The sequence below is a fragment of the Mobula birostris genome, chromosome 16 (assembly GCF_030028105.1).
Source record: "Mobula birostris isolate sMobBir1 chromosome 16, sMobBir1.hap1, whole genome shotgun sequence".
Taxonomy (NCBI): Eukaryota; Metazoa; Chordata; class Chondrichthyes; order Myliobatiformes; family Myliobatidae; genus Mobula; species Mobula birostris.
In genome coordinates this window covers 31,648,413-31,672,100 of record NC_092385.1, presented here as the reverse complement: position 1 = coordinate 31,672,100, position 23,688 = coordinate 31,648,413, and the positions used below count along the sequence as shown (strand labels likewise).

The 23,688-nt window shown below is 42.4% G+C and overlaps 1 long non-coding RNA gene across 2 annotated transcripts in view; it reads right to left on the bottom strand.

Annotated features, from left to right (window-relative positions):
* Positions 1-23,688, bottom strand: part of LOC140211084 (uncharacterized) — a 360,478-nt gene that overhangs the window by 15,075 nt on the left and 321,715 nt on the right. For both annotated transcript variants that reach the window (XR_011889382.1, XR_011889383.1), the window contains one exon: positions 2,719-2,926. This is a non-coding gene — a long non-coding RNA (uncharacterized lncRNA). The remainder of the gene's footprint in view (positions 1-2,718; positions 2,927-23,688) is intronic.

Here is a 23,688-nt window from a genome sequence, read left to right as displayed (position 1 = left end):
GATGTACAGAACTGTGCAAAAGAGTGCCAAAGACATTTGCACCGAGCTGTTGTAAATTTTATGTATTGCACGGTACTGCTACCGCAAAATAAAACCAAATTTCATGACATATGTGAGTGATGATAAACCTGATTCTGATATGGGTCTCTATTGTGGACTGAGACTGGGAAGGCGGCAGGGAGAGGGGAATTGTAGTTGGAAAAGGGGAAGGGAGAGGGGAGGGAGGGGAAAGCACAGAGAGACATTCTGTAATGATCAGTAAACCAATTGTTTGGAAAAAATGACCTTGCCTGGTGTTTCAGGGCTGGGTGTACCTGCACCCGCACCACCCCTTGCCCCTGGCACTCCTTTGTCACCTGTCCCACCTCACTCCCGCGGCACTCCACCCTCACCATTCCCAACATCCTTTGCTCCTGCCTGATTTACAAATTTGCCCTCCACTCCACGTTGACAAATATAGTGCTATGGAAGTGTCTTAATATATATATGTGTGCCTAAGACTTTGGCACAGTATTATAGCTGCTGAGGAGAGACTAATTAATTGACCTAAGACATGGAACCCTTAACCATGAAGTGATCACCATGTGCAATGGTCATTTTGCTGGCAATGACCTTCTCTGTTACATCTCCCTATTGAATGCTAAGTTACGGCCTGGGAGACTTTTCTTTCTCTGAACGGGGGAAGGAAAAGATAACAGGACTTAAAGCTCTTCTGCACCAACTAGACCTGGTGTCTGAAGCATCAGCCAAACCCCTGTGCATTCCTTGCAGCAACTTGATCACTCTGTGCATATTTCCCCGCTGCCTCCTGCTGGAGTGTATTGTCCCTTCAAAAATTGCTGACTGCCTCTACATGGTGTCAGTCAGTCAGGCAGGACTTCCCTTGCCTGCAGCCAGGCATACAACTAATAAGCAACATGGGTTTAGATGGCTGCATGCCTGACTCATCATTAGGAGCTGGCAGTGGCAATTCCATGTGGTCCCTGGGGACAGGCTCTCTCCGTCCAATGACTTCCTGTGAAAATCACCCTTCTGTAGCAGTCCACATCCACCACAGGGTCTTTCACAACTTTAATTTTTAAATGCGTCACAACAACCTACAACAACGGACAATAATCTATTTTTTATTATTTCTTATTGCTTCTGCTGTGGAATTTTCTTTGCAATGTCGATGTGTTTCCAGCTATCCGGAAGAATTTATGTATCTAGAATCAGAATCAGAATCAGGTTTATTATCACCGGCACGTGACGTGAAATTTGTTAACTGAGCAGCAGCAGTTCAATGCAATATATAATCTAGCAAAGAGAAAAAAAAATAAAATTATCATAAATAAACAAGTAAATCAATTATGTATATTGAATAGATTTTTTAAAATGTGCAAAAACAGAAATACTGTATGTTAAAAAAAGTGAGGTAGTGTCCAAAGAATCAAGGTCCATTTAGGAATCGGATGGCAGAGGGGAAGAAGCTGTTCCTGAATCGCTGAGTGCATGCCTTCAGGCTTCTGTACCTCCTACCTGATGGTAACAGTGAGAAAAAGGCATGCCCTGGGTGCTGGAGGTCCTTAATAATGGACACTGCCTTTCTGAGACACCGCTCCCTAAAGATGTCCTGGGTACTTTGTAGGCTAGTACCCAAGATGGAGCTGACTAGATTTACAACCTTCTACAGCTTCTTTTGGTCCTGTGCAGTAGCCCCTCCATACCAGACAGTGATGAAGCCTGTCAGAATGCTCTCCACGGTACGACTGTAGAAGTTTTTGAGTGTATTTGCTGACATGCCAAATCTCTTCAAACTCCTAATAAAGTACAGCCACTGTCTTGCCTTCTTTATAACTACATTGATATGTTGGGACCAGGTTAGATCCTCAGAAATCTTGACACCCAGGAACTTGAAGCTGCTCACTCTCTTCACTTCTGATCCCTCTATGAGGATTGGTATGTGTTCCTTCGTCTTACCCTTCCTGAAGTCCACAATCAGCTCTTTCGTCTTACTGACGTTGAGTGCGAGGCTGTTGCTGCAGCACCACTCCACTGGTTGGCATAGCTCACTCTTGTATGCCCTCTCGTCACCACCTGAGATTTTACCAATGGTTGTACCATCAGTAAATTTGTAGATGGTATTTGAGCTATGCCTAGTCACACAGTCATGGGTATAGACTGAGTAGAGCAGTGGGCTAAGCACACACCCCCGAGGTGCACCAGTGTTGATCGTCAGCGAGGAGGAGATGTTATCACCAAACTGCACAGATTGTGGTCTTCTGGTTAGGAAGTCAAGGATCCAATTGCAGAGGGAGGTACAGAGGCCCAGGTTCTGCAACTTCTCAATCAGGATTGTGGGAATGATGGTATTAAATGCTGAGCTATAGTCGATGAACAGCATCCTGACATAGGTGTTTGTGTTGTCCAGGTGGAGAGCCATTGAGATTGCGTCTGCCATTAACCTATTGTGGCAATAGGCAAATTGCAGTGGGTCCAGGTCCTTGCTGTGGCAGGAGTTCATTCTAGTCATGACCAACTTCTCAAAGCATTTCATCACCATAGATGTGCGTGCTACTGGGCGATAGTCATTAAGGCAGCCCACATTATTCTTCTTAGGCACTGGTCTAATTGTTACCTTTTTGAAGCAAGTGGGAACCTCCACCCATAGCAGTGAGAGGTTGAAAATGTCCTTGAATACTCCCACTAGTTGGTTGGCACAGGTTTTCAGAGACTTACCAGTTACTCCATCAGGACCTTCCGCCTTGCGAGGGTTCACTCTCTTTAAAGACAGCCTAACGTCGACCTCCGAGAGGATCTTCACAGCTGTAGTTGTGTTCTCCCTTTCAAAGCGTGCATAGAATGCATTGAGTTCATTTGGTAGTGAAGCGTCTCTTCCATTCAGGCTATTGGGTTTCGCTTTGTCGGAAGTAATGTCTTGCAGACCCTTTTAGAAAAAATGGGTTTAATTTTGAAGTGAGCCACATTACATGATTAACATATGCGCATCTTATACATATATTCTGCAAATGAAAGGTCTTAATATTTGTTAATCACAAAGAAGGAAGCTATTAAATTATGTTAATCCTGAATAAAACTTTAGCCTGATGGTTCTTGGATTATTGAGTGCGGTTCTGGTCAGCCCCTTATAGGAAGGAAGGATGTGGAGACTGCAGAGAGGGTGCAGAAGAGGTTTACCAGGATGCTGTCTTGATTATTAGAGGGTATGAGGTATTAGGAAAGGGTGGACCTATTGGGTTATTCTCCTGAGAGCATAACAATCTGAGGGGAGACTTGATAGAAGTTTTAAGAAGATGAGAGGCATACATTGGGTGGACAAACAGGGTAGAAATGTCAAATACCAGAGAGCATGACTTTTAGGTCAGAGAGGGTGGAGTTTAAAGGCAATGTGAGGGACATGAGAGTAGTAAGTGGTTGCCAGGGATAGGTTTGGTAGCTGGCTGTTTGGTGGATTTTAAGAGGCTTTTGTCTAGACACATGAGTATGAAGGGAATGGAGGGATATGGATAATTCACAGAACGAAGACGTGTAGTATGAGTTAGCATCAATATCAGTACAACATGGTGGCCCAGTGGTCTGTCCAATACAGTACTACTCTATGTTCTATGTAAAACAACTCTAAGTTACGCACTTAATAATTGGAATGCAAGCCATAATGTCAGCATGTAATATAGAGCAATGTTTATGAAGTAAACCACTGTGCTGAAATATAAATAAGAAAAGGAAAATCCTTACCAACTTCAACTATCTTTCAGGTGGATAGAAAGGCTCAGGGGGGAAAAGCCATATGCAAGCAAATGGGACTGGCCTAAGTAGGCACCTTGGTCAGCATGGACAAATTGGGTCAAAGTGTCTTTTGTTATGCTATTTGAACCTATGACTCTTTGTTCAGTACATAAAAAACAAACACTTTAACCAGAATTAGATTGCATTGGCATAATTTCTGTGAGAAATAGTACCACTCAGGAAATTTGACTGGGTTCTTAGCATGGCTAACAAATTTTTTTGGCTTTAGTCACATACTTAATGACATCACAAAACTTGCATTGAACATCTCCTCCCTCACTGTATAAAACCAGAGCTTTTGGATGCCACATCCAATCTCTATTTAATATTTACTCATAGTTAGGAAAATTCTTTTAATGGGTCTCTATTCTGGATAATGCCTTGCACACAACAATCGCCATCTTGAGTTTTCAACGTTAAGTGCTCTTGAAATATTTTCACCAGTTATTCCGTCATTGATCGCAGCCTTTTTATACTTTGCACATCAGGTTGACTTGCTGTGACTTCAGCCCTATTTACATCACATTTTTTTCCCCTGTGATTTCCCATGCTGTTATTGATTGGGGTGAGCAATCACATGGGACAGTGTCCACACATAGAAGTTGTAACCCCCTATCTGTTGCATTCTTGCAACCTGGAGGCAGACCCCTAATGCAGTTGCTTTGCAGTTAGCATGAGGAGAGATCCTTTATAATCTGCTGTCCTTCTCAGTTTTCAGGGCAGCAAAGATACCACAGGCAGTTGCTTGTCCAGCTGTCCACATCGGGACCTCACTTTGCTAAGCATCTCTATTCAAGCCTGCAAATATAAGACCATAAGACCATCAGATATTGGAGCAGAAATAGACCATTTGGCCCATCGCATCTGCTCTGCCATTTCATCATGGCTGATCCAATTTTTCTCTCAGTCCCAATCTCCTGTCTTCTCCCTGTATCCCTTCATGCCCTGACCAATCAAGAATCTATCAATATCTACCTTACATATATGTAGACCTGGCCTCCACAGCTGCCTGTGGCAGAGAATTCCACAGATTCACCACTCCCTGGCTAAAGAAATTCCTCCTCATTTCTACTCTAAAATGAAGCCCTCTATTCTGACACTGTGTCCTCTGGTCTTAGACTCTCCCACCACAGGAAGCATCCTCTCCACATCCAGTCCATCAAGGACTTTCACCACTCAATAGGTTTCAATGAGGTCACCCCTCATTCTTCTCAATTCTAATGAATACAGGCCCAGAACACTCAAACACTCTTCATGTGAAAAGCCACTCCATCCTGGAATCATTGTGAATCTCCTTTGAACCCTCTCCAGTTTCAGCACATCCTTTCTAAGTTGGGGGCCCAAACTTGTTCACAATACACCAAGAGAGGCCTCTCCAAAGTGCTTTATAAAGTCTCAACATTACATCCTTGCTTTTATATTCTAGTCCTCATATGACTCCTGTTTCTTGTCACGTTCCCTGTTAATTCTGTGCCCCAATTATCCACAGGCCTCTTTGTTTATGGGCTCCAGTAAAATTCCAATGGTTCTCAGCATAAGCTCTAATATTTAATTTGCAACTGTTGTCCATTACTTTCCAAACACGGTGGCATCCCTGTACTCATTTATACAATTTAATAGGTCACCATTAACATATACTTCAAGTAATATTTTGAATCTTTTTATAAAAAGGCATTATAAACTGCTGCACATTCTCATCCATTAATATTTCACATTTGATATAACACAGGTGAGTTGAACAAAAAAAACTGACTTGGCAAAATTAGCAAAGCTTGGCTTAATTGTGCCTGAATCAGAAACTTATGGACGTTGTCCAAGCTAAGTATTTCCAGACAGAGCTAAATAAACAAGCAACTGAAGGATGTGTGTTCAGCATACAACAATAAGGAGTCAGTTTAAGATGTAAAATAAGCCTTCAAGCAAAATAAAAGAGAATCTCAGATTGAAAGGCATTTCCTCATTCTACCATTCTCAGTAAAGAGTGTATGTCATAGTCATAGTCATACTTCATTGATCACGGGGGAAATTGGTTTTCATTACAGTTGCACGATAAATAATAAATAGTAATAGAACCATAAATAGTTAAATAGTAATATGTAAATTATGCCAGTAAGTTATGAAATAAGTCCAGGACCAGCCTGTTGGCTCAGGGTGTCTGACCCTCCAAGGGAGAACTTGTAAAGTTTGATGGCCACAGGCAGGAATGACTTCCTACGACGCTCTGTGTTGCATCTCAGTGGAATGAGTCTCTGGCTGAATGTACTCCTGTGCCCAACCAGTACATTATGTAGTGGATGGGAGACATTGACCAAGATGGCATGCAACTTGGACGGCATCCTCTTTTCAGACACCACCGTTAGAGAGTCCAGTTCCATCCCCACAACATCACTGGCCTTACAAATGAGTTTGTTGATTCTGTTGGTGTCTGCCACCCTCAGCCTGCTGCCTCAGCACACAACAGCAAACATGATAGCACTGGCCACCACAGACTTGTAGAACATCCTCAGCATCGTCCGGCAGAGGTTAAAGGACCTCAGTCTCCTCAGGAAATAGAGACGGCTCTGACCCTTCTTGTAGACAGCCTCAGTGTTCTTTGACCAGTCCAGTTTATTGTCAATTCGTATCCCCAGGTATTTGTAATCCTCCCCCATGTCCACACTGACCCCCTGGATGGAAACAGGGGTCACTGGTGCCATAGCTCTCCTCAGGTCTACCACCAGCTCCTTAGTCTTTTTCACATTAAGCTGCAGATAATTCTGCTCACACTATGTGACAAGGTTTCCTACCGTAGCCCTGTACTCAGCCTCATCTCCCTTGCTGATGCATCCAACTATGGCAGGGTCATCTGAAAACTTCTGAAGATGACAAGACTCTGTGCAGTAGTTGAAGTCCGAGGTGTAAATGGTGAAGAGAAAGGGAGACAAGACAATCCCCTGTGGGGCCCCAGTGCTGCTGATCACTCTGTCGGACACACAGTGTTGCAAGCACACGTACTGTGGTCTGCCAGTCAGGTAATCAAGAATCCATGACACCAGGGAAGCATCCACCTGCATCGCTGTCAGCTTCTCCCCCAGCAGAGCAGGGCAGATGGTGTTGAACACACTGGAGAAGTCAAAAAACGTGACCCTCACAGTGCTCGCTGGCTTGTCCAGGTGGGCGTAGACATGGTTCAGCAGGTAGACGATGGCATCCTCAACTCCTAGTCGGGGCTGGTAGGTGAACTGGAGGGGATCTAAGTGTGGCCTGACCATAGGCCGGAGCAGCTCCAGAACAAGTCTCTCCAGGGTCTTCATGATATGGGAGGTCAATGCCACCGGTCTGTAGTCATTGAGGCCGCAGGGCGCAGCGTCTTCGGCACAGGGACGAGGCAGGACATCTTCCACAGTACAGGAACCCTCCGGAGCCTCAGGCTCAGGTTGAATACATGGCGAAGTACTCCACATAGCTGAGGGGCATAGGCTTTGAGCACCCTGGTACTGACAGCATCCGGTCCTGCAGCCTTGCTTGTGGAAAGATGGAGAATATTTTATGGATTGGAATCTTGAGCGTGCTACAGGATATTGACCTCGGGATACTTTGTTTGATCCGAAAGGTGACTGGGTCTTCTAAACCCAATATAATTAACAGAAAAATGTGCATGGAGACAATGAAAGTCTTAGTTAAAGTTTAACTTGAGGTATACAATAGCTATTTTTGTATTAATGGAGGGAAAGTATAAAATTAAAATCAAAAGACTAAAGAGTTTGAAATTGTTGAGGCACCATGGTCAGATTAAGGAGCTGGGATGTGGGAGAATATGGGAATTTTGTAGCCATTTCAGTGAGGGAGGAGGGAGTTGCAAAAGGGAGCCATTGGAATGAAGGGAGAAAGAATGTTGGCAGGAGATTAGAAAGGTGAAGGGGTGATCAGTTTCCTCAAGTTTGGTGGAAATAGGCTCAAAGAGCACTTACCTCCTAAATCCAGAAACTTCTATTGCAGTTCGAGGGAGCCAGGAAATATATAGTAGATGACTGGGATTGAATTAAAAATATTAAATTGCATGCATACAACTTATTATAACAGTTAACAGTCATGCTTATCCTTTGGTGGATTGATCGCCTGCCTTGACCTTGCTTCTGTTAATGGTAACTGGAATTGGGTAGAGGCAGAATCTAGATCTTTGATAGCCCACTAACTCAACTTTATCCTTTTTTTCTGTGGAATAAAATACCAGCTATTTTGTCAAAACTACTCATATTCAATTTTCTGCCAGGGATTTCATATAAATTCAGACACAGAAACAGGAAAAAATCTGCAGAAGGTCCAGTCTAACACCAATTTGGAAGATGTTAGTTTTCACTGGGGAACAGAAAATCTCTGGCCTGTTTAGAGACTGAGCGAGGGGAACAAGTGCCTACCTGTCCACTCTGAGAGTGTGTGCACTTACACAGTACTCAGACCAAAATTTGTGCACTTTGAGCTCCAGGGTGCCACTGTGTGTGCTGGGCTCAGGCCAGGTGATATTCAGACAAAATACTGGGGTCAGTTGAGTCTGTTCTGGCCCAGCACCACCAGTGACCTGGACCAACTGCACTCACAGGGAGAGAAGAGCTGGGTCAGCTCAGTCCTCCAGAGAACCATAAAACTGACTGGAGAGGGCCAGACTCTAATCTTGCATCTACTCTACACTACGGGCACTGAATCAAATCAGACATTACAGCAAATGCATGCAATTTCACAAGCTCAACGTGCCAACAGCAGGAAGGACTCTCCAGCACCATTTGAAGAGACCTCTCTCTGGTTGCAGGTTTGTAGCTGTTGGATTTCTACCGTTCTTCTTTCAGTTCTTCAGGAAGTATTGTGATACAGTATCTGGAGATCTTGTTGAAGTTACAAATGTTTTTTTGTGAGTAGGATTGCAAATATTGCTGCGTCTTAATTTTAATGAGTTGTTACCAGATCTGAGGGCATACTGAGGATTCTTACTCTAATTAAGCAGCAATTGTTCCAGCCCCCAGTGCAACCACCAAATCAGGTGAGCATCATATTGCCAGCAACAGTCAAGGTGACCATGAACTTTCTTTTTCGTTTCTGAGAGAATTAGCTTTTTTTTTTTGCCTGCCACCCTTTCATATTTTGTCTAGTATAGTCAGACAATATTATCTCTACATTATACAGAGAGAGCAGCTTTATCTTTTTATAACTGCTCCTTTCTTTAATGCTATCAGAGAGATTTTATTTGTTATACTCATTGAAATTCTGCTTCTCTGCACCGGGATTAACTTGTTTGTCTCTTTCTCAGTTTCATTTCTTTTCCACAGATGATGTTGCCCTGCTGAGTTTTTCCAGCATTTTCTGTTTTATTTTACAGATTCTTAGCATCAGCAGTCTGTTTGACTTTCAAGTAAGAATTTTTGTGACACACGTAAAATGCTGGAGGAACCCAAGTACAGTCGACGTATCAGGCCAAGGCCCTTCAGCAGGACTGGAGAGAAAAAGATGAGTGCATTTAAAAGGTTGGGGGGAGGGGAGAGAAAAACACAAGGTGATAGGTGAAACCGGGAGTGGGAGGGTGAAGTTGACTGGTGGAAGGGCGAGAGAAGGGGGAGTCCGATAGGAGTGAACAGAAGGCCATGGAAGAAAGAAAACGGGGGAGTAACACCAGAGGGAGGTGATGGGCAGGCAAGAAGATAAGGTGAGAGAACAGAGAAGGGGGGTGGGCATTACTAGAAGTTTGAGAGATTGATGTTCACGCCATCAGGTTGAAGAGTACCTAGATGGACCGTAAGGTATTGTTCTCCAATGGAATCCCACCACCAAGCACATCTTTCCCTTCCCCAACCCCCAACCTGCATGTGGGTCTCATTGCGTCAATAGAGGAGGCCATGGATTGACATATTGGAAAGGGAATGGGAAGTGGAATTAAAATGGGTGGCCGCTGGGTGATCCCGTTTCTTCTGGCAAACGGAGCCTAGGTGCTCAACGAAATGGTCTCCCAATCTACATTGGGTCTCACCGATATACAGGAGACCACACCAGGAGCACCGGAAAGAGTATATGACCCAGACAGACTCACAGGTGAAGTGTCGCCTCACCTGGAAGGACTGTTTAGGACCCTGAATGGAAGCTGTAGCACTTGTTCCATTTGCAAGGATAAGTGGCAGGAGGGGGATAAGTGGCAGGAGGGAGATCAGTGGGGAGGGACGAATGGCCAAGGGAGTCGTGTAGACAGCGGTCGCTGTGGAAAGCAAAAAGTGGCAGGGGGGGTGGGGTAGGAAAAGATGTGCTTGGTGGTGGGATCCCTTTGAAGATGGTGGAAACTCCAGAGAATTATTTTTGTGGATTGAATTGAACAACTTGCAGCATCTGTCGGTATGCCCTCCTTTGCAGTGTAAGGGGAGTGTCTGAAACTTCTCCATTCACAAGCCAGTGACTAGAATTTATTTTATTCTGCCAGATAGAAGAAGTACGAGTGTCTATAACTGTGGTGGATTCAGTACATTTGCCAGAGTCTAGAGCATCCAACTGATGCTGCCTCTGATGTGCCTGCAATGAAGGGTCTCACTCATGTTGTTTTGCAGGTCCTGCAAAGACATACACTGAGATGTTGCAGAACCGAAAGTGACTTAACATTCTATAATACCCTGACAGTAGACATGTTAGCTTGTCTCCACACAAGTGGATTACACTACTGCACAGTGAAGCTTGATGCTTCACTGGGCAACAAGCTGACAAAATGATGTGTGTCTCAAGTGCACAACCAATGCTTGCTGCAACGAACGTCATGCTGCTGCTAAAAATGTTACAGAACTGACGGCATGCCACCACAGCAGATCCACCTGGAGACTGGATGCTCATTGTACATTGTATAGTTTTGCCAGCTAGTCTTTGCAAGGTCAGGAGTTGAGTCCAGAGCATTCAGCTGATCCTATCTCTGATATGTTCATGCAGCTGCATTGGTTAAGTGCATGTCTAAGTTAATTCTTGATCAGTAGTCATCTGGTTGATGCCCAGTGATGGAAAACGAGCAATAGAATGCCATTAATTATCAAGAGAAATATTAAGACTTCTTGTTAATGGAGATGGTCATTGCCTGGAATGCATGAGGTAGAATGGTAACTTGCCAATTACCGTTTCAAGTAACAATGATAGAAAACACTTGCTGCATTGGAGCACATGCTTTCTCTTTTTCTGAGCCCTTGAATAGTCCTGTGGCGTCATCTACCTGAATCTCAAGAAATTTGGGTGCACCCTCGCAGTACACTTAGAAAGTGTCTGCCCAGTTTTTATTTCTTCTTCAGAGAAGAAGAGATCATGCCCCCCTTTTTTTCTGAGAATATGAAGCATATTCTGACAGACTATGATAAAGTGGGAGACTGTTTTGTTGCTTTGCTGACGTGCATTGGTCAAGGCAAAGGAATACCAATTTGGGAACTGAGTGGATGGGATATCACTGGCTCCACCTGCTAGTTATTTATCTGGCATTGTGACTACAATTTGGCACGTGCATGAGGATAAGGACCATTGGCAGTGGCATGGAGGTTATGTTGATGCCAAGTTCAGAGTTCCCATGTGAAGCTCTGAGCATCACGTACTGTATATGCATTCTAGCATTCTCTGTAGCTTAAGGAAGCTAGCCATCCCATGTATTCTGTTCAAGGAGGAGATGAAATTCCCTCTTTAAGGGAATGCTGAGCTCTCACTGATGGAAATGGCAGATCTTTGCCTCTACTGCCTCTGAATGCATTTTCCTTCCAATGGAAATTTTGATTGTGATTCCCAGAAGATTCTTGGTGAACAGGCCCACCTGGTCCATGCTTACTTTCAGCTTCCTTTGCAAAGAAGGCCTTTCCTTTGGACCCTGTACTACTGATCCACAGTTTGTTACAGGCCCACTGGGACCACTGCCAAAGGTAAGATTATCTCTCAGGAAACACAAATATATACTTGATGGTTGCGGCTAAAAATGCAGCTAATAGATGACTCTAGTAAGATTTCCAGCTAAATCCCCAGCCATTCAACAAGTCTCACTGAACAACGATAGAGCTGGGTTTCTTTCAGTTTCTTGGATCTGATTTCCTTTGAGATGCTCACACTGTGCTTATTGCATATGTGAACTGGGTTTGTACATTATACAACTGGTAACACCTCCATTAAATTGTATTACATGCACATTGCAGAGGTGTTTCTACACTATGGGCAAACAAAACCACACAGATGAATCTTTCAAATGCATCAGGTGACCTATAACCTACTGACTAGGGAACATATGGGGACTCAATTAAATTAAACGTGAATTCATTCTGTGATTGCTATCTACATGCTGTTAAATGTTTAGGGCAGTAGGCCTACATGAAGGCTTACTGCATGTGCATATTGGAAAAGACAAATTTGTGTCTGTAAATCTTCTTTATTGTCTGGGTACATTGAACTCTGGCATGGTTTCATGGAATTTATTCCACACAAAACAGAAGTTAAACAGGACAAAGAAAGGCACGGGCTCTTCAAAACAGCCCAGTGAACATTGTTGTTTTTTAATTAGGGCATCAGTAAACAGGTGTCTACGCCATTTGAGAAAGGCCATTTATGCTCCTTCACTGGGCTTTGTAATCCTTTCTCTTTTCAGTTTGACCAGTTGGACAATGACTCCAAGTCTGTAGACTGGCAAAGTTCCCCTCAGTGAAGGAGCAATTGATGGAGTGCCAATGGCAAACAAAGCACTGAACGAGGATCTGCTCAATTTCACGAGTAGGAAAGACTGACTTTGATGTACGTGCAAGCAACTAATGATGTTTCTCAATTATCGGATATGGTATTGACTGCTACACTGGAATTTGTCATTTCAACATGCTTAAAGATAGCTCTAAGCTTTAGCTCAGGATGACTAATTGATGATGGGAGTTATCCCCTGCAGTCAGGGCTAACTCCAGTTACGTTTCCCTAGGCAGAGAGAAAGGGCATGTTTAATGAACTTCATGGCACAGCAAAGAGCATGACTGAGTTGTAAACACAGCCAGCTCCATCATGGGCACCAGCTTCCCCAGCATACAAGACACCTTCAAAAGACGATGCCTCAAAAAAGCAGCGTCCATTATTAAGGACCCCCATCACCCAGGACATGCCTTCAACTCATTGCTACCATTGGGGAGGAGGTACAGGAGCCTGAAGACACATACTCAATGTTTCAGGAACAGCTTGTTCCCTCTGCTGTCAGATTTCTGAATGGACAATGAATCTATGAACACTTCCTCAGCATTTTTGTTTCCTTATTTTCTGCACTACTCATTTTTTATACTGTATATACTTATTGTAATTTATTGTATTTATTTATTTATTTGTTTATAGGTTGGTTGAGATACAGTGTGGAACAGGCCCTCCTGGCCATTCGAGCTATGCTGCCCAGCAAACTGCTGATTTAATCTGACCCTCATTACAGGACAATTTACAGTGACCAATCAATCTATCAACCAGTATGCCTTTAGACTGTGGGAGGAAACTGGAGCACCTGGAGTAAACCCACATAGTCACGGGGAGAATATACAAATTCCTTACAGGCAGCAGTGGGAATTGAACCCAAGTCACTTGTACTGTAAAGCACTGTGCTAACCACCATGCTACTGTGCCATACAGTACTTTATGTATTGCAATGTACTGTTGCCACAAAACAACAAATTTCATAATGGTGATGCGCCGGTGATAATAAACCTGACTCTGATTCTGATGTTGCACAGACTATGAGGAGCAGCAAGACTTCACTGAATAATCATGACTGGTGATTCTTTTGTTCTACTCAAGGTCTCAGGATTTGATCATGTGAAAGAACAAAATACCTGAAAATCTTGTTTTCAGGAAGGTATTTTCTTATTTGCAAAGAATGCATTGGCTTCTCTTTCAAAGGATGGCATATAGGGCACTGGGTCTCATCTTGAACATAAGAAGAGACAAAGGTTCGTTATCACCTATCACTCAACCAGCCATTTATCCAGCCCTCCATAATATCACCCTTGAAAATGTAGACCACTTTCCCTACCTTGGCAGTGTTCTCTGCTCAAAATCAGATGTTGATTTAGAGATCAACTACCACCTTAGTAGTAACACACATAAAAGTTGCTGGTGAACGCAGCAGGCCAGGCAGCATCTCTAGGAAGAGGTACTAGTGCAGCCTATGCAAGATTAAGGAAAAGCGTCTTTGAAGACCATGACTTACAGGTCCAAACAAAACCTCTGGACTATGGAGTAGTCACCTTTCCTACTTTACAGTACGGAGTTGAATCACGGACCACCAACAGCAGGCACCAGAAAGACCTGGAACAAGGCTATCAAAGATACCTATAGAAGATTTTGAGATCAATTGGAAATGCAGACACACTAACGCAAGCATTTTGTAGGAAACCGACATGAACAACATCTCCACCATGATAAAGCAACACCAACTCCGATGGATAGGTCATGTGATCCAGATGTGTCTAACCCACATATCCTCAGACAGATTCTTTACTCCAGGGGTTCTCAACCTGGGGTCCACAGACCCTTCAGTCAATGTTAGGGGTCCATGGAATAAGCAAAATTGGGAACCCCTGCCTTACTCCCAGTTGAAGGAAGGTCAGTGAGCTCATGGTGGGCAAAGGAAACATTTCAAAGATAACTAATGCTCGTGCTGGTGAGGCCAGAAAAAGGAAGATCATACAGTTTAACACGTAGCTCAGGAAGGCATCAGATTTTTGGATTATTGGGCTCTCTTCCAGGAAAAGTGGGACCTGTACAGAGGAGATGGTTTCCACCTGGACTGCAGCGGGACTAATTCCTAGTGGGAAAGTTTGCTCTTGCTGCATGGAGGGGAGAGGATGGTTTTTCAACTGGAGTTGCAGAGGATTGTAGGGGGACGGGAACTAGAGTGCCAGAACAGATAGTGGAAAGCTGATGATGTTGTTAACACCTCAGGCAAAGGAATCAAAAAGTTGAGCATGGTGCGACTAATCTTCTGAACTGCATATATTTCAATGCAACGAGTATTTTATGAAAGGCAGATGAGCTCAGGGCATGGATCAACACATGGAATTATGATATTGTAGCCATTAGTGAGACTTGGTTGCAGAACAGTCAGGGGTTCTGATGTTTTCAAAGTGACAGAGCGGGAGGGATTAAAAGGGGGAGGGGTGGCATTCCTAGTCAGGGAAAATGCCATGGCAGTGTTCAGTCAGGATAAAGTGGACAATCTGTTTAGTGAGGCTTTATGGGTGGAACTGAGGAATAAGAAAGGTATGACCAAATTAATGGGGCTATATTATAGACCACCCAACAGTTCGTGGGGTTAGAGAAACAAATTTGTAGAGCAATCACAGACTATTGCAAGAATCGTAATGTTGTCATAGTAGGTGATTTTAACTTTCCACATATTGACTGGGACTCCCATACTGTAAAAAGACGAGATGGGATAGAGTTTGTCAAATGTGTTCAGGAAAGTTTCCTTAATCAGTACATAGAAGTCCCAATGAGAGAGTGTGCAATACTTGATCTCCTATTAAGGAATGAGATAGGACAGGTGACAGGAGTTTGTGTAGGGAAATACTTTGCATCTAGTGATCATAATGCCGTTGGTTTCAAATTAAATATGGAAAAAGGTAGTGATCCAATCACAAACTAGAGAAAATCTGCAGAAGCTGGAAATCCAGGTAACCCACACAAAATGCTGTTAGAATTCAGCAGTCCAGGCAGCATCTATGGAAAAAGAGTACAGTCAAGGTTTCAGGCCGAGATACCTCAGAGGGAAAAGGTAGGTCTGGTTCACGGGTTGAGATTCTAAATTGAAGAAAGGCCAATTTTGATGGTATCAGAAATTATTTAGCAAGTGTAGACTGGGACAAGCTGTTTTCTGGCATGGATGGACTTGGTAGGTAAGAGGCCTTCAAAAGTGAAATTTTGAGAGCACAAAGCTTATATGTGCTTGTCAAAATAAACAGTAAAGATAACAAATTTAGGGAATCTTGGAGGATAGCGAATGTTGTGCTACTGTTTAGGAAAGGTTCTTCAAATAAACCAGGAAATTATAGGCCGGTGAGCCTGTCATCAATAGTGGGAAAGTTACTGGAATATATTCTAAGGGACTGGATATGTGAGTATTTGGATAGATGTAGACTGATTTGGGATACTCAGCACAGCTGAGTAGGATGTCCCTAACCATTTTTTGAGGAAGTTATCAGGAAATTTGATGAAGGTAAGGCAATGGATGTTGTCTACATGGACATTAGCAAGGCATTTGACAATGTCCTGCATGGGAGGTTAGTCTGGAAGGTTCAGTTGCTTGGCATTCAGGATGAGGTAGTAAATTGAATTAGACATTGGCTTTGTGGAAAAAGCCAGAGAGTGGTAGTAGATGGTTGCCTCTCTGAATGGAGGCCTGTGACTAATGATTGCCCTAGGTATTGGTGTTGGATCCATTGTTGTTCGTCATCTACTGTATATCTTGTACAGTATATCAATGATCTGGATGATAATGTGGTGAACTCGATCAGCAAATTTGTGGATGACATGAAGATTGGGGGTGTAGTGGACAGTGAGGAAGACAATCAGAGCTTGCAGTGGGATCTAACCAGATGAAAAAAGGGGCTGAAAAATGGCAGATGGAATTTAATGCAGAAAAGTGCGAGGTGTTGAATTTCTGTAAGACCAACCACAGTGAACAGAAGTGCACTGAGGAGTGCGGTAGAGCAAAGGGATTTGGGAATACAGGTCCATAATTCATTGAAAGTGGTGGCACAGTTTGATAGGGCTGTAAAGAAATCATTTGGCACTTTGGCCTTCATAAATCAAAGTACAGGTGTTGGGATGCTATGTTACAGTTGTATAAGATATTGATGAGGCCTAATTTGGTGTGTAGTTTTGGTCACCTACCTAAAAGAAAGATTCAAATAAGATAAAAGGAGTACAGAGAAAATTTACAAGTATGTTGCCAGACTGGAGGACCTGAGTTATAAGGAGAGATTGAATAGGTTAGAAATACATTCCGTAGAACATAGAAGATTGAGGGGAGATTTGATAGATCTATACAAAATTACAAGGGGTATAGATAGAGTAAATGCAAGTAGTTTTTTTTTCTCCTGAGGTTGGGTGGGACGACAACTAGAGATCACATGTTAAGAGTGAAATGTGAAATATTTAAGGGAAACATAAGGGGAAACTTCTTCACTCAGAGGGTTGGGAGAGTGTAGAACGAGCCTGCCAATACAAGTGCAAACTTGATTTCAACACTTAACAGTACTTGAATGGATGGGAAGTCTATGGATGTCTATGGTCTGGGCGCAGTTTGATGGGACTAGGGAGTTTAGATGGTTCGGCATGGATTAGATGGGCCAAAGGGCCTGTTTCTGTGCTGTACCTTTCCATGACTCCATGACTCTACAACATCAAAATCAACCTGAAGAGCTTCAACATTACATCTAAAAGCTGGGAAGACACTGCACTCAGAAGGTGTACCCGGGGGAAATCTGTTCAAGAGAGAGCTGTACTTTATGAGAAGGACCTCTGCTGTGCTGCAGAGAAGTGGAAGCTGTGAAACCAGTAACTGAGAAACCAAATGACCCAGTCACTATCCACAGCCACCATTTACTCTTGTCCACACTGTACCAAATTATGTCGATTCTGAATCAGTCTCTACAGTCACCTGAGGACCCCCCAATAGACAACAGCAGGAGAACATCATACTCAACTCGAGTGATTGCACTTCTACTAGGTTTGTCTTTATACCAAATCTCAGCCCAGCTTACCAATTATAATCATGAGTTAACATACAGAGTAGAGGTATTCTATGTGCTTTTATATATTTGGTAGAATTGTTCCAACTGACTCAGTAACAACCTTTTCTACCATTGTATTTTGTTGTGCTAAATGACTTTGCAATAAAGAAAGTTTTACTATTTCAGGAAATAAGAAAATAATGCTGAAATTGATGATGGTGCAGTGTTAGGCGGGGTGCATGGTTGGTTGGGCATTGACTTCACTCGTATCCTGAGGAAACGGTACAGGAAGTACTGAGTGCAAAACAGGATAAGATAGCTTCTCTTGGCTGTGAGTGACTATGTGGACATATCAAATAAAACAATCTTGTACCCACTTTTGACCTATCCTTATTAAATTGCTGACAGGCCAAGGTTTTAGCTGTTACCTTCTGGAAATAAAAAGCCAAATTTCACTTGGCATTGTTCAACATCTTCTTTGGAAAATCCAATTAATTTTTGGCTTAATACTGAAATAATGCAATTTAGAAAGTAATTTTTGGAATTTTTCACTTTGTATACCATAGAGACAGAGAATTCTACAACAAGCAAACATAATATTATGCCCATCTTTTCTGAGCTGCCCAGAGTGTCTTTTTGAGCTATTCCTATGAGTGTGTTTTTGGCCTTTATCCATTTAAACCTTTCCTGTCCTATTTTAGTAAGGTGCTTGACAAGGTCTCTTGTGGGAGGCTCATCCAGAATAATAAGATGCATAGGGTCCATGGTGAATGGGCCATTTGGATTCAGAACTGGCTTGCCCATAGATGACAGAGGGTAGTGGTCAAAGGGACTTATTCTAGCAGAAGGTCTGTGATTAGTGGTGTTCTACAGAGTTCTTGTATTGGGACCTTTGCTCTTTATTATGTATATAAGTCGCCTGGATGAAAATATAGATGGGTGGGTTAGCAAATTTGCAGATGATACAAAGATTGGTGGTGCTGTAGATAGTGTAGAAGGCTGTCAATGAATACAGCAGTATATAGATCAGTTGCAGATACAGACAGAGAAATGAAAGATGGAGTTTAACTCAGCCAAATGTGAAGCATTGCGCCTTGATGCAAACAGACAGTGCACAGATAAAGGCAAGACCCTTAACAGTGTTGATAAACAGAGGTATCTTGTGGTCCAAGTATATAACTCCCTAAAAGTGGTTACAAAGGTTGATAGAATAGTTAGGAAGGTATATGACATGCTTGTCTTTATTAGTTGAGGAGCTGAGTTCAAAGGTCAGGAAGTTATGTTACAGTTTTATAAAACTCTAGTTAGGCTGCATCTGGAGTACTGCATCCAGCTCTGGTCGCCACGTTATAGAAGGATGTTGAGCCTTTGGAGAGGGTGCAGAAGAGCTTTACCACAATGCTACCTGGATTAGAGAGCACATTTTATAATGAGAGGGTGGACAAGCTTGGGTTGTTTTCTCTGGAGCAGCAGAGACTGAGAGGAGATCTGATAGAGGTTTATAAGATTATGAGAGACATAATTACAGTAGATAGACAATTTTTTTTAAAGGGCAGAAATGTCTTCTACCAAAGGGCATACATTTAAGGCAAGAGGGGGTCATTTCAAAGGTGATGTGAGGGGCAAATTTTTTACACTGAAAGTGGTGGGTACCTGAAATGCACTGCCTGGTTTGGTGATAGTGGCAAACACATTAGAGACTTTTAAAAGACATTTAGATAGACACATTAATGTGAGGAAAATGGAAGGACAATCAGAATGTGTAGTCAGAAGAAATTAGTTTAGTTAGCTATTTGAATACTAATTTAATTGGTTTGGTACAACACTGTGGGCCAAATGGCCTGTTCCTTCCTTTACTGTACTCTTCTGTGTTCTATGTGACATCTATGAAGCTGTCAAAATGTTTTTTTAAGTATTACCATTGTATCTGCCTCTAGTGGCCAATTGTTCTGTATAGTCATTACCTTCAGGTCCTCTTTCAATCTTTCTACTCTCACCTTTAGCCTATGTTGTCTAATTTTAGGCTCTACTCCCCTGAGAAAAGGACTGTGATTGTGCAACATATTGATGCAACCATGAAGAAGGCACGCTAGCAGCTGTAGTTTATTAGGAGTTTGAAGAGATATGGTATGTCACCAAAGACTCTAGCAAATTTCTACAGATGTACAGTGGAGAATGTTTTGACGTTGCATCACTGCCAGGTATGCACAAGATTGCAAACAGCTGAAGAAGGTTGTATACTCCACCAGCTCCATCATGGGAACAAGCCTCCCTACCATCGAGGATATCTTCAAGAAGTGGTGCCCCAAGTAGGCGGCATCCATCACTCGTCATCTGGGACATGCGATCTTCTCATTACTACCATCAGGAAGGAGGTTCAGGAAGCGGAAGGTCCATGCTCAATGTTTTAAGAACAGCATCTTCCCCTCTGCCATCAGCTATATGAATAGCCATGAACCCATGAACAATACCTCACTATTCCAATTTAGCATTATTTAATTATTTGTTGCAACTTATAGTGATTTTTTAATGTCTTGCACTACGCCACTGCCACAAAACAAACATTTTCACGTCATACAGTAATGTGCAAAAGTCTTAGGTACAAATATATCGCTCAGGTAATTAAGACATTTGCACAGTACTGTACTTGCCAAAGTGGGGCAGAGAGTGAGTTTGTCAATCTGGCAAGCGCAAAGGAAGCTGGGAAAGGTGAGGGTGGAGCACCGTAGGAGGGTTGTGAGACAGGTGGCAGAGAAGGATTTCCAGGGGCAGGGGCTAGTGGGGGTGCAGACACACCCAGCCCTGAGACACCAGGCAAGGTCATTTGATTCCAAACAATTGGTTTATTGATCATTACAGAATGTTTCTCGGGTGCTTCCTGCTCCCTCCCCTTTTCCCCACCATGAAACCCCTCTCCCTGCCCCTTTCCCACTCTCAGTCCACAATGGAGACCCATATTAGAATCAGATTTATCATCACTCACATGTGTATTGAAATTTGTTTTTTTTTGTGGCAGCAGCACAGGGCAATACATGAAATTCCTTCAGTACAGTGCAAAAGTCTTAGGCACCATAGATATATGAGGGATGATTGATAAGTTCATGGCCTAAGGTAGAAGGAGTCAATTTTAGAAAACCTAGCACATTTATTTTTCAACATAGTCCCCTCCTAAATTTACACACTTAGTCCAGCGGTCGTGGAGCATATGGGTCCCTTCTTTGTAGAAGTCAGCATCTTGGACCTCCAGAAAGTGGTCCACAGCAAGGGTGATTGATAAGTTCATGGCCTAAGGTAGAAGCAGATAAGTTATTAACTTCAAACTTTCTGCATAATCATTCAAGGACTTGAACTGCATGTGTATGTAACGAGAGCTGTATAACTCATCTCCTTCTACCTTAGGCCACAAACTTATCAATCACCCCTTGTATACAAGTGTCTGTGACTTCTGCGCATGAGTGATAACAAACCTGATTCTACCCCTCAGGATTTGATAAAATTCACTGCTCACCCTCTGTTGCTCCAAGGAAGACAAAACCACTCTATCCAGTCTGTCCTCAGAACTCGAGCCTCCAGTCCCAGCAGTGTCCTTGTGAATCTTTTCAGCATTAAGCTATTGTTTAATCATATCTTTTCTATTATATTGTGACTGTAATTTTACACAATATTCCAGCATACAGTCTTATCCCTGACATGTACTACTGTAGGTCTCAACTCAAATGATGTCTCAACTCTTGCACTCACAGCTTCATTTGATGAAGACATGTCTACTATAGTATATACCTTCTTCACTGGCTTATCTGATTGTGTTTCCACTTTTAGGGAAGTATGTATTCAAATTCTCTGATACCTTAACCATTGCTAAGGAAGATACAAAATCCTCTGCCAGGTCCCCTGCAATTTCTTCCCTTGTTCCCCACAACATCCTAAGATATATTTGGTCAACTCTGAGAATTTATCCAACCTTACACCTCAAAACTGCCAGCACCTCCTCTTTCAGAAGATTAATATGTCTTAGGATTTCATTATTCTCTTTTCTGAACTTCTGAACCTCCATAACCTTCCCCATAGTAAATACAGCAAAGAGGTATTCGTATAAAACCTCACCCATCTCCAATGGCTCCATGCAAGCCAATTTTCTCCCTAGTTTTCACTTTGCTCTTAATATATTTACAAAACATCTTAGGATTCTCCTTTACCCTACTTGCCAAAGATATACCATGTCCCCTTTTTGCCTCTTGATGTATTTGTTATTAGTATCAACACACTGTGATCTAATCTCGTTAATTTCATTTCTATGTCATGATAGGTATCGTTTTGAACTGAAGCAGTTAACATTTGAAATCCAATTTTCTAGTTTTAGAGTACTGTGAAGATTCTCCCCAGTGTTGTTTCAAAAATTCAAAAAGTAAACCAAGAAATTTGTTCATACCATTTCCAAATCAGAGTTAGTGTTTTCATTTGTGTAGACTACTCCGTTTCAGTAACAATGGGCATTAGAGATCAAATTTCCCATGGTAATAACATCACTTTTGCACCCTTGACCTCAGAGAGTAGCCCTTAAGAGGGATAAATGCATGATAAATGCAGCAGCTAGAAGTACATGCATATGCTGCAGTGATGGAGATGGGTATCAAAGTCCTTCAAAAGTGGCAGAGAAGCCCACCCAGGTGGCAGACTCCTTGGGTCTAGACCTGCTGGGGAGACATGCACTTTTGGGACACCTGCAATGTGCCAAATGTTCTTTCCGGTATGAATATAAAAGATTGAATATTCTTACCAGTAGAATTTTATTGGACTTGCAATAAAACTAAGAGCAACAATGCATCAAGTGTGACATTTGTAGTCACAAAGTTTTACAGCTTGGATTCAGGCTTTTTGACCCAGCTCCTGCATACTGCCCAAGAACCCTTCCTAAGCTAGTCCTATTTTCCTGCCTTTAGCCCATATCCCTCTAAATCTTTTCTCCCCACAAAGCTGTTCGAACATCTTGCACATTCCCTGTCCTGCAGCCAAGTTTCTGAGGGTGAGAGTAACCCTGACATTAGGAGTGGTGTAGCCTCTCATCTTTGTTTGTCACCTGAGGTTTAATAATGGCCTCCAAAAATCACAGGTTAAAGCAGTTTGAGGTTTGTTTTGCAGGCAACTGTGCAGAATTCTGTCTTTGACTAAAAAAAAGATGTACCTAACTGAAACACCCACTTTAAATCCTTAGCCCTATTAAAACCGGCTGCTTGTGTGATTGGATAGAACCAGTTGTGAATCAGAACACTGGGCAGAAAATCTTTCCAGGAATTAACTTTGAATAATGTATTGGTGTTGCTGAACTGTGGGTATCAGAAAGACAATGACTAGTGTTAACTTGCTTAAAAATAGGCCAACATTAACTAATGCCACCTTAATGTGTTTATTTTATTTGAGCAATGTTATTTTTGGCCATTGCTCAGACAAATTTCTACACCTTGCTGTCCATAAGCAAGTCTTGATACGTTCTTTCTCTGAACTTGACTCTTCTCTGCTTCCAATGAAGCTTTAATTTAAGTGGAGAAACACAATACTTTTAAATTATTATCTGGATTAAAAGAAGTATAAATTCTTCAACCTTTTATATGACCAAGCAAGAATGTTGTTTTCAGTAAGATGAGTGGTTTACCCATCTTAGTGCTGTGGTTTTCTTGATGTTGGTAAGACTGGTTGTTGCCTTGGTTACACTGGCAGAATACGTAGTAGAGGCAGACAGAAAAACGAGATGGTGACAATTAACTAGTCTGTGCTAGTTGGGATTTTTCATCTGAGACCCACTAAATTAAAGGGTTCTTTGTAGTCTGTAGCAGCTCTTCCATATCCAATGAATGGCTCCTTATCTGCCCAAAATTATACTTAATTTCTACTGTAAATTAATTTAATAAAAACAACAGTTTATCTATTCGTATAATTTGGCAGATTATGTGTCATGTGTATGTAACAAAATCCTTCTTTCAAAGGCATCTCATCCAGAAATTAACCCAAACTCTCATTCAATATATAAAATCCAGAATTATTCATGAAAGTTGGCTTTCTTCCACAAACTTGACATCAGCTTCTAGTGTCAGTCACATGGTGATCAGTAACTCACCCAGACATTGATGTGGTATCATGCATCTGGCCTCAGCACAGGATGAAAAAAGGACAAAGATGGGCTACTAAGGGGTCC